This window comes from Palaemon carinicauda, chromosome 32 (genome assembly GCF_036898095.1).
Source record: "Palaemon carinicauda isolate YSFRI2023 chromosome 32, ASM3689809v2, whole genome shotgun sequence".
Classification (NCBI taxonomy): Eukaryota; Metazoa; Arthropoda; class Malacostraca; order Decapoda; family Palaemonidae; genus Palaemon; species Palaemon carinicauda.
In genome coordinates this window covers 64,591,445-64,601,444 of record NC_090756.1, presented here as the reverse complement: position 1 = coordinate 64,601,444, position 10,000 = coordinate 64,591,445, and the positions used below count along the sequence as shown (strand labels likewise).

The following is a 10,000-nucleotide window of genomic DNA, read 5'->3' as shown; positions in this document are numbered from 1 at the left end:
TTTTCGAGATCTCAAAAACCGGAAGGCCCAGAGCCTTGATCTTAGTGGCATATGATGGCCTATTTATTTATCTAAGGTTAGCTTAACTTTTGTAGCGACTGCTTAGTTACCTTTTTTATATGGATTTTTAACTATTTCTGACATTGCAGAAATCGTGACTTTGGCAATTTCTCCATGAAATACTGGTTTTTTGTCATAGTAAACTACCCCAAACATATACCCAATACTGCCAAATCAAATTTGACCTTGACCCTCATTTTCAAGGTCATATGGCTATTTCATGGAAAAAATTTGACGTGGGCTAAAAGAGATGTTTTGTTGTCAACCCCCCCCCCCCCCCCCCAACCGCCCAATAGCACATGCTTTTTCAGAATATGGGGTTATACTTAACTCGTGACCTTCACATGACCTTGTAAGTGCCCATTGTCTTCAAGTTCAAAAGACAATTTCTTTATATTTGTCATGTTTGCCTAGGTTTTACCTCCATATACCTGCTATTATACAGATAAATTGCTTTAAAATAGTTTGTTAATATAACTCAAAATTTAGTCAAGGGGTCATTAGGCCAATAAACCATTACATAATATCTTTTACTGATTGACGAAGGCATTTCCACACCTATTTTGCAGGGGAATCCTCCGCCACTGGCTTTAGCCAGTTGCAGCCTAGTTATTATTATTATTATTATTATTATTATTATTATTATTATTATTATTATTATTATCATTATTATTATTATCATTATTATCTTTACAAGTTCGGTTATAACCCTAGTTGGAAAAGCACGATGCTATAATCCCAAGGGCTCCAACAGGGAAAAATAGCCAAGCGAGGAAAGGAAACAAGGAAATAAATAATCTAAAAGAGAATAATAAACAATAAAAATGAAACTTTTCATGAACAGTTAACAGAGTGAATTGGATCATTCAGATATAAACTATAAAAACTTCAAAAAACAAGAGAAAGAGAAAAAAAGATAGAACAGCATCCCCGAGCAAGAGAACTGTAATCTAAGACAGTGGAAGAACATGGTACAGAGGCTATGACACTACCCAAGACTAGAGAACAATGGTTTGATTTTGGAGTGTCCTTTTCCTAGAAGAGATGCTTACCATAGCTAAAAAGTCTCTTCTACCCTTATTGAGAGGAAAGTAGCCACTGAACAATTACATTGTAGTATTAAGTCCCTTCAGCGAAGAAGAACTGTTTGGTGATCTCAGTGTTGTCAGGTGCTTTGAGAGAGGAGAATATGGTAAGAATAGACCAGACTATTTTGAGTATGTGCAGACGAGGACAAAATGAGCCGTAACCAGATAGCCTAGTAGGATTTAATGCAATACAATCTGGCCGGTCAAGGGACCCATTAACCCTCGAGCGGTAGTATCAATTGGTGGCTGATTCCAAGGCCAACCTACAACTGGGGCTTTGTCAGATTTTATCATCCCGCTGACCATGGCGGATTTGTCACGGGGGCAGACTTTCATCTGATCAGTCACGGTAACACAACCTAGTATGGGTAGCGATATGCAAGCCCTTCCACCACGTTAAGGTTTCCACAATCAGAAAAGGGATAGAAAATGATTTAGGTTTAATATCAGATATAATAAAGATCAGAAAAAGAACTATGTTTCTAAACTGTGAGGCCCTTTTTAGCCTGTAAAATATACAGATTTTCTGGTGTGTAGAGATACTGTATATTACCATAAATAAGGAAAACGTAAATATAGTTAGTAATACCCACCAACCACTTGTAAGATAGAAGATCTTGAGATATTCTACTTTGTAGAGACTTGTACAATATTTTGGCTCTCTACAGATCAGTATATTGCCTATGTAGAGGCCTATATACTGCCCCAAAAATATAAAAAAAAAAGGTTAACAAAAGGCTAGCAATACTCACCAACCACTACTTAAAGGGTCTTGAGATTTTTGGCCCTGTATTGACCTGTATAGTCTATTGGTTCTGTACAAACCACTATATTGACTTTAAAGACCTAAATATTGCCCCCCCCCAAAAAAAAAAAAAAGATTTAAAAAAAAAGTAACAATACTCATCAACCACTAACAAGTTGTAACTTAAAGGATCTTCAAATTTTTCACTCCCTAGAGACCTGTACAGACTATTGGTTCTGTACAGACCAGTATAATGACTTTGTAGAGATCTGTATATTGACATATATATATATGTATATATATATATATATATATATATATATATATATATATATATATATATATATATTTAAATATATATATATATATATACATATATATACATATATATATATATATATATATATATATATATATATATATGTATACATATATATATATATATATATATATATATATATATGTGTGTGTGTGTGTGTATGTATATATGTATGTATTAATAGCATTTTCGCTTCTAGAAAGCTTGAGGTTAGTAGAAAGGCGAAGGAAAGCAGATACTTCAGCATTTGGACAGTTTATTGGCTAAGCTTTCGGAAACAACATTTCCCATCATCGGAGCTAAAAAAGGGAATTTGAAACACAGATCAATAGACATTACGTTAGTCAATGAAATTCAGTTAAAAAGGCAAGAATTATAACAAATACATCGAAATACTTAGAAAATTAAGTGGATGAAATATACTAAAAAATAATAAATTAAACCATATAAATCAAATTAAAAATTATAACATTAAAACATTAAATGAATGATATAGAAAAAGAGCAATATCAAAATCAGAACAAATACACAGAAAACTTTAAAGAAGAATTCACAAAACATCTTAGATATGGGAATCAAATTAATAATACACAGAAATAACCTGGAATAAAAAAAAAAAAAAAAAAAAAAAAAAAAAAACAGACAATATAAAATAAACTCTGGATAAGAAAGAAACACACCTACTATGAGATTCAGGGCCTCTGTAACACGGTTTTTTGGACTTTGCTCCTTATCAAAGCATCGGATGTAGCTGAAAGTTGACATATGTATATTTTACAACCACACACAAATTTTGTCAGCATTATCAATAACCTAAACTCGATAGTTTTAATTTTTATAGAGTAAAAATGATCTAGCCGACGCCATGGCCAGTGATAACGAGCCAAGAGTCGAAAACATTCATTACGTAAGCAATGTAAACATCTTTTGACAAAATTTTGCCCCGCCCATCCACCAGACACCCATTCACCTTCTTCCATCGGCTCTGAAACCCATAACAGTCAAGAATGGCTAACAGGATTTGGAATTGCCCCCGTGGTTGCAAAACTGCATTTGTCTTACGACTTGCAACTTTATACAGTCAAGAAAAAGCCCGTGGCCATATTTACTATAGCCTGAATAGGTAATTATTCAGTTTCTAGTTTAAATCCAATGTTTATGGTCTGATTTGTATTTAGCGTAACATGCTTATAATACTTGTAATGTCATTCAGGCTTTTGAACATTTCCATTAACTATTCACTATGCCACCACGAGAGAAGGAAAGAGAGAGATTGTATGTAAACAGTCTTTATATAACTATTTTTGTTAAAATAATATTTTTTTGTGCTAAAATCTCCATCAGACCAACGGATCATCCGATATAATTTTTGTTCTTCTTCTTAGGCCATACGGCCGTGTTGGCTATGTTTTGGGCATGACTGCATTTTGTAAATAAATCATGAATAGTTTTAGGAGTTTTATTTGTACATCTAATGGGAATTTATAGAAGTAAAGTGAACATAATTCATTTATCCTTTAAAATAATTACTACATGTAACCAAACAAATAGTAGTAAAGATGATAATGCAATGAAGGAATGATACCATACTTTATCTTTAGCTTCAACATCGGCAATAACATACCCAGTTGCCATAATTTGTCCGCTTAATGAAATAACCTATCATCTAATGTTAAACTTAATTTCTGAGGAGGCCATGGCTTATTGCACAGTGAAAAAACATGACAAAGACTTTATGAATGGCGGAACGATACATAAATGTGGGTGAGGTATCTGTGCTAGTAATACTACTGTAGCAGTATAGCCGCAACAGTAGTATACATGAATTAAACGTTTAGGCCAACTGCTGGGATCCTTGAGGATCATTTAGCACTTCTTACAACTACTCGAGAAAGGAGTTTTTATAGCCAGAATTTAAATTTTCTGATCCAACAATGTCCATGATAGCCTTCAGTGTTATCCTGAATTATAACGAGGCCAAAGTGGGTGGAGCCTCTTGAAGTCATCATTCTGACGATAATTATTGGTGAAGGTTTAAAGCCAAAATACGGTACCGGCTTTCTTTTTTCTACAGTAAATAGGTAGGTAGATAGACAATGAATAAAAATTGCTTGACATTGGATATAGCAGTTATCAAATCAAGCTGGTCTACTACGTTTTTGAAAATTACCAACTATTCCATACACTTTGTCAATCTGATTGTGACCTATAAAGTAGACTGTAATTTCTTAGGAAACTTATTTTGGGAGTTAGACAAATATCAAAGTGTTTTTGTATTTATTAACATATTTTGTTCGTTTGTTCATTATGACAATTCTCAGTGGAGAGGTTTCAGAGTTCATAAAGGTATACTGCTTTGCTTTTATTTACACTTTTGTGTTATTGTTGGCAGAGGTATAGCCTTCATTACGTATAACCAATCATCGATCGAGAAAGAGAGAAGAAATGCCGTCATAAGTTACGTAACGAGTGCGTTCGAAACCTTTTCTCTGAGTAAGTTGGCCCGTCTTCAAAAATCGTCACTTTTACTTAATAAAGTACCAAATTTATTCAACCTACGTAATGCAGAATATAGTCAAAATTTATGTGTAGATATAATGTGCATTCTGAATAAGCGTTATATTTATGAAATTCATAGAAAAAAGTTATTGCGAAAAAACCGTGTTACAGAGGCCCTGAATCTCATAGTAGTATGGAAAAAATCCAAGACTGAGACATGGAAAGACGGGGAGGTTTAGACCTAAGAGCGTGTACAGTAAGTAATGGTTTGAAGATCAAGTGGGGAAAGTCGTTAGTGTACCAACCATGTGTCACACGATCATGCATAGTTCATTTTGTGATTGTATCTTCGCTCTCCCCCTCGCACTAAAAAGAACCCGAAAAATCATGTCTGCTTTTTTCCTCTGTGACAGTGTCAATATTTGAACATGAAAATTCTTGTTGCTTTGAGATTTTGTATATAAAGGAGAGTGTTCTTTAATAAACTAACTCAGTTGCTTTCACACTGCCTTTGAGTTCACAACCTTCTCCCGGCTCGTTACATTGGTGACCCCGGAAGTTGACTCGCTCCCACCGCCTTCCACCCCCACCCCCCTCGCCCCTCCATCGTTGGTACTATGACGGACTCTACGGAAGTTGGCTTTGCGGCTGCCCCATTGAAACTTTCACCGTTCGCCAGTGGAGAGGCGTTTGCTTGGTTTCAGCGCGCAGAAGTCCAGTTTCGCATCAGGGGCGTGACTCGCTCAACCACCAAAGTAGATTATGTTGTCGGGGTGATACCCGAGGACACCTTCCCAGAAAAATATGACTGGCTTGTGAACAAGGAGACACCCCAATAGCGTATGACGCCCTCAAAATATACCCTCTGCAACAGGACTCATCGTCGCCAGCCGCCCGTGTAGGAAAGCTTTTTCCGCTCTTGCAACAACCGTTGGGGGACTAAAGGGCTTCGCTTGCCCTCAGGGAAATGACCAGTATCGCTCGCCTTCAACCTGCCGCAGACAGCTCTCCTCGTGAGGTGAACCTACTTCGTGCCCTTTGGATACGCCGTTTACCCGGACCTGTACGCGCTGCCATACCCGATGTCGATATTTTACCCAAAAAGGACTTGATGACCAAAGCCGACGCCCTTTTGGACAGCCACTTCAAGACTTCCATCAACGCCTCCACCCCTGACGAAGAGGATGCCTATTCAACGCCAACCGAAGCTGACATGAATGCCGTAGGACATACACGCCTACACCGTGACGTGCCAAAGCAGCGATAAAGCCGCCCACCACCCACCAATCGCTCGCGCCCCAACAAACAACTTCTACAGCCACTTACTACCTCCCATCAGCCACAGTTTTGCACCTACCACTTCAGATTTGGGGCAACTGCGAAGAAATGGGCCGAGGATTGTCAGTGGCCAAAAAACGTGTAAGTAGGCCATCGCTCGTTGCGGGGGCCTCCCGTGTTTCTAATCTTTTCTTTTTACATGATGCAAGAACGGGCGTGCAATTTTTGGGAAACATGGGTGCTTATCGTTCTCTTTTGCCAAGGAAACTCTTCAAGACACGACGTAGTCTGTCTACATCTGCTGACGTCCGCTTGGTAGCTGCCAACGGATCTGCGATACCCACCTATGGTTACGAGAACCTTACATTATCGTTCGGAAACGGTAAATTCAATTGGAAATTTCTCGTTGCTGACGTCACATTGCCAATCCTCGGTGCGGATTTTCTCTCTCATTTCCAATTTCTGGTCGATGTCGCTCACTGACGATTGGTCAATGCAGACTCGTATTTGTCGACACCTCTTCAACCCGCCCCCTCTAACCTCACTCTCCACATTAGCGCACCCACGGATGCCTACGCCCACCTCCTCACGTCGTACCCGGAAGTTTTCCGTCTAGAACTTCGCCAAACGCCCACAGTTCCAGCCAAGCACAGTATTTATCACCATATCAAGACGACGGGACCCCCAGTCTTCGCAAAATTCAGACGTCTGACACCGGAACGATTGGTAGCCGCCAAACAGACGTTCGCCGAAATGGAGGAAATAAGCCTTTGCCAAAAGGCCTCCAGCCCATGGTCGTCACCCTTACACATCGTTCTGAAGAAAGACGGCTCCCTCCGTCCATGCGGGGATTACAGGCGCCTGAACATGCAAACAGAAACGGATCACTACCCCCTCCCAAACATTGCTTATGTGACCTCCTACCTGCACAAAGCAAAGGTTTTCTCTACGCTCGACCTCCTGAAGGGGTATTATCAGGTGCCTATGAACCCAGAAGAAATCTCCAAGACTGCCATCACCACTCTGTTTGGTACATACACCTTCAATTACTCCTGTTTTGGACTTCGTAATGCTGGGGCCATGTTTCAACGTCTCATGGATGGCATCTTAGGGGACCTCCCTTTCCGTGTATGTTATGTGGATGACATACTTGTGTTCTCCTCCTCAAAAGAGGAACACCTCCATCACCTGCGCATCGTGCTTAACCGCCTGCAACAAAATGGCCTTGTAGTCCGGTACGACAAGTGTACCTTTGGCGCCAACGAAGTGTCGTTCTTAGGGCACCGCATTACTCCTGAAGGAGTCCACCCCCTCCCTGAGAAGGTAGCAGCCGTTCAGAATTTCCCCGTGCCCTCGACCGTCAAAGCTCTGCAGCAATTCTTGGGCATGATCAACTATTATCACCGTTTTCTGCCAGCCATTGCCACCACTCTTGCTCCCCTCTACGCCTCCCTCAAGGGTAAGCCAAACGACGTGAAGTGGGGTCCCCTTGGAGAAGCAGCCTTCTGCAATGCAAAGAAGGCCCTATCAACTGCTGCGGCTCTCACTTTTCCTATCCCACATGCCCCTCTCCTTCTCTCCACCGATGCCAGCGACGTCGCTGTTGGTGCAGTATTCGAGCAGGTGGTCAACGGCTCGCCCTGCCCTTTGGCCTTCTTCAGCAGAAAACTGTCCAAGGCAGAATCGGGTTATTCTACCTTCGATCGAGAATTGCTAGCGATGCACTTGGCTGTCCGTCACTTTCGCCATTTCTTAGAAGGTACGCGCTTCGTCATTCTCACAGACCACATGCCTCTGGTGCACGCCTTTACTCGACAGTCTGACATCTCTCCGCCGAAGCTAAATACAATTGCACCCTTCAATACGTCCCTGGGAACATGAATCCCGTTGCCGATGCCCTGTCAGGAAACACGTTGGCTGCCGTTCAACTGAGATTGGATTACAACGCCCAGGCTGAAGCCCAACGACAGGATCCAGAGTATCAAGCAGGTAGGACATCCTGCACGTCCCTCCGTTGGGAAGACTTTCCCTTCTAAGACTCCAACACCACCCTCCTCTGCGACGTCAGTACTGGTAGACCGCGACCTTGGATTCCTGCTCCCATGCGACAGCAGGTGTTTGATTTCATTCACGGCCTTTCACATCCCTCGTGCCGTTCTACTGCACAGCTGCTGAAGGCAAAGTTCATTTGGCACGGCATTTCTAAGGATGCTAAGGATTGGGTCCACGCCTGTACTTCTTGCCAAACTTCCAAAGTACATCGACACACGGATTCCAGAGTGGGCACCTTTCCTCAACCTCAGCTTCGTTTCGCACACATTCACGTCGTCGTTGTAGGCCCCGTACCCACATCACAAGGACATCAATACCTGTGTACCGTCATCGACCGCTCCATTCGTTGGCCTGAAGCCATTCCCATGGAAACTGCAACGTCCGCCTCATGTACATCTGCCTTACTCTCTGGATGGATTGCAAGATTTGGTATCCCTGAGCCTATTACTTCCGACAGGGAACCACTTTCACCTCTCAATTGTGGACATCATTAGCGAATCTCCTGGGCATCACCCTACATCAGACAACGGCCTACAACCCCGCTGCCAATGGAATGGTTGAACGTTTTCATCGCACCCTCAAAGCAGCTTTGATGTCCCGCTGCAAGGATTCCAACTGGTTCACTCAGCTTTCCTGGGTCCTCCTGTGACTAAGGACCACTCCTAAGGATGCCCTCTTCGTCTCGGCAGCTGAAATGGTGTATGGCAACCCGTTGGTCGTCCCTGCCGAATTTTTTCCTTCTACAACCTCCTCCGACGATCTCCAGCGCATACGTTACGTCGTGGGAGAATTTACTCCATGCCGCCAGACTTACAAGCCCCAAGCGAAGCATCACATACCAACAGACTTGCACTCTGCAACGCACGTCTTCCTGCGCAACGACACTAGCAAGCCACCGCTAACGCCCCCTTACACGGGCCCTTTCCTCGTGATCCGCCGCAGTCCGAAAGCATTCCTACTAAACATTCGTGGCAAAGAAGACTGGGTCTCCATTGATCGTCTAAAACCTGCTTATCTTCTACCAGATGACCCGCCTACAGTTGGCCTCTCTAGATCAGGGCGCCCTATTTAACATGTACAGTATGTCATTTTTAGGGGGGGGGGGGAGCCATGTACCAACCGTGTGTCACACGATCGTATATAGTTCATTTTGTGCTTGTATCTTTGCTCTCGCCTCGCACTAAAAAGAACCTGAAAAATCATGTCTGCTTTTTTCCTCTGTAAGAGTGTCAATATTTGAACATGAAAATTCTTGTTGCTTTGAGAATTTCTATATAAAGGAGAGTGTTCTTTAATAAACTAACTCAGTTGCTTTCACACTGCCTTTGAGTTCACAACCTTCTCTCGGCTCGTTACATTAGGCAATATGTAAAGGAACAGAGGTTGTTGAGTGATTAAGAGTAGTGGATAGCTATTTAATGAAAAGTGATTCTAAGGTAGGTAGAGAATAGCTATTGGGTGATTGGGCTACTATTTTGAAATTAGAATAGTTTATTAATTACTTGCATTCTGGAACGTGATTATGTATGGATGAAAATTCTTTTTTTATTTAAAATACAACCTGTACGGTGACTGACTCCTCAATGAGAGTCAATGCGGATCCTCAAGAGACGGTTGGAACAACCAATATAAGTTCCTAAATTACATTTAGGACAATTGTATAAATAAACAATTGAGGACCGCATCAAATCTGGTAGAGTGTCTTTGAATGTGAACATGCTGCCTATGGATAGTGGATTTTTTAATACAAACTTAAAATTAACATATGGATAAAAATTAGAAAGAGCTTTCTCAAGTTTACATTTAACATTTTTATAGTTATATATAAATTGTGACACATACATTTGCTTCTTTGGTACGTTTAGTACGGTGGCTTTCGGAATAAAAAAGTTATCTAAAAACAGTTTTGTAAAATGATCAAACATGTCACATGGATAACAGTTCCTAATAAAATATGAT

At 41.1% G+C, this 10,000-nt stretch overlaps 1 pseudogene; it reads right to left on the bottom strand.

The window, feature by feature from the left end:
• The window catches only part of LOC137625633 (hemicentin-1-like), a 19,382-nt pseudogene that overhangs the window by 6,249 nt on the left and 3,133 nt on the right, over positions 1–10,000 (bottom strand).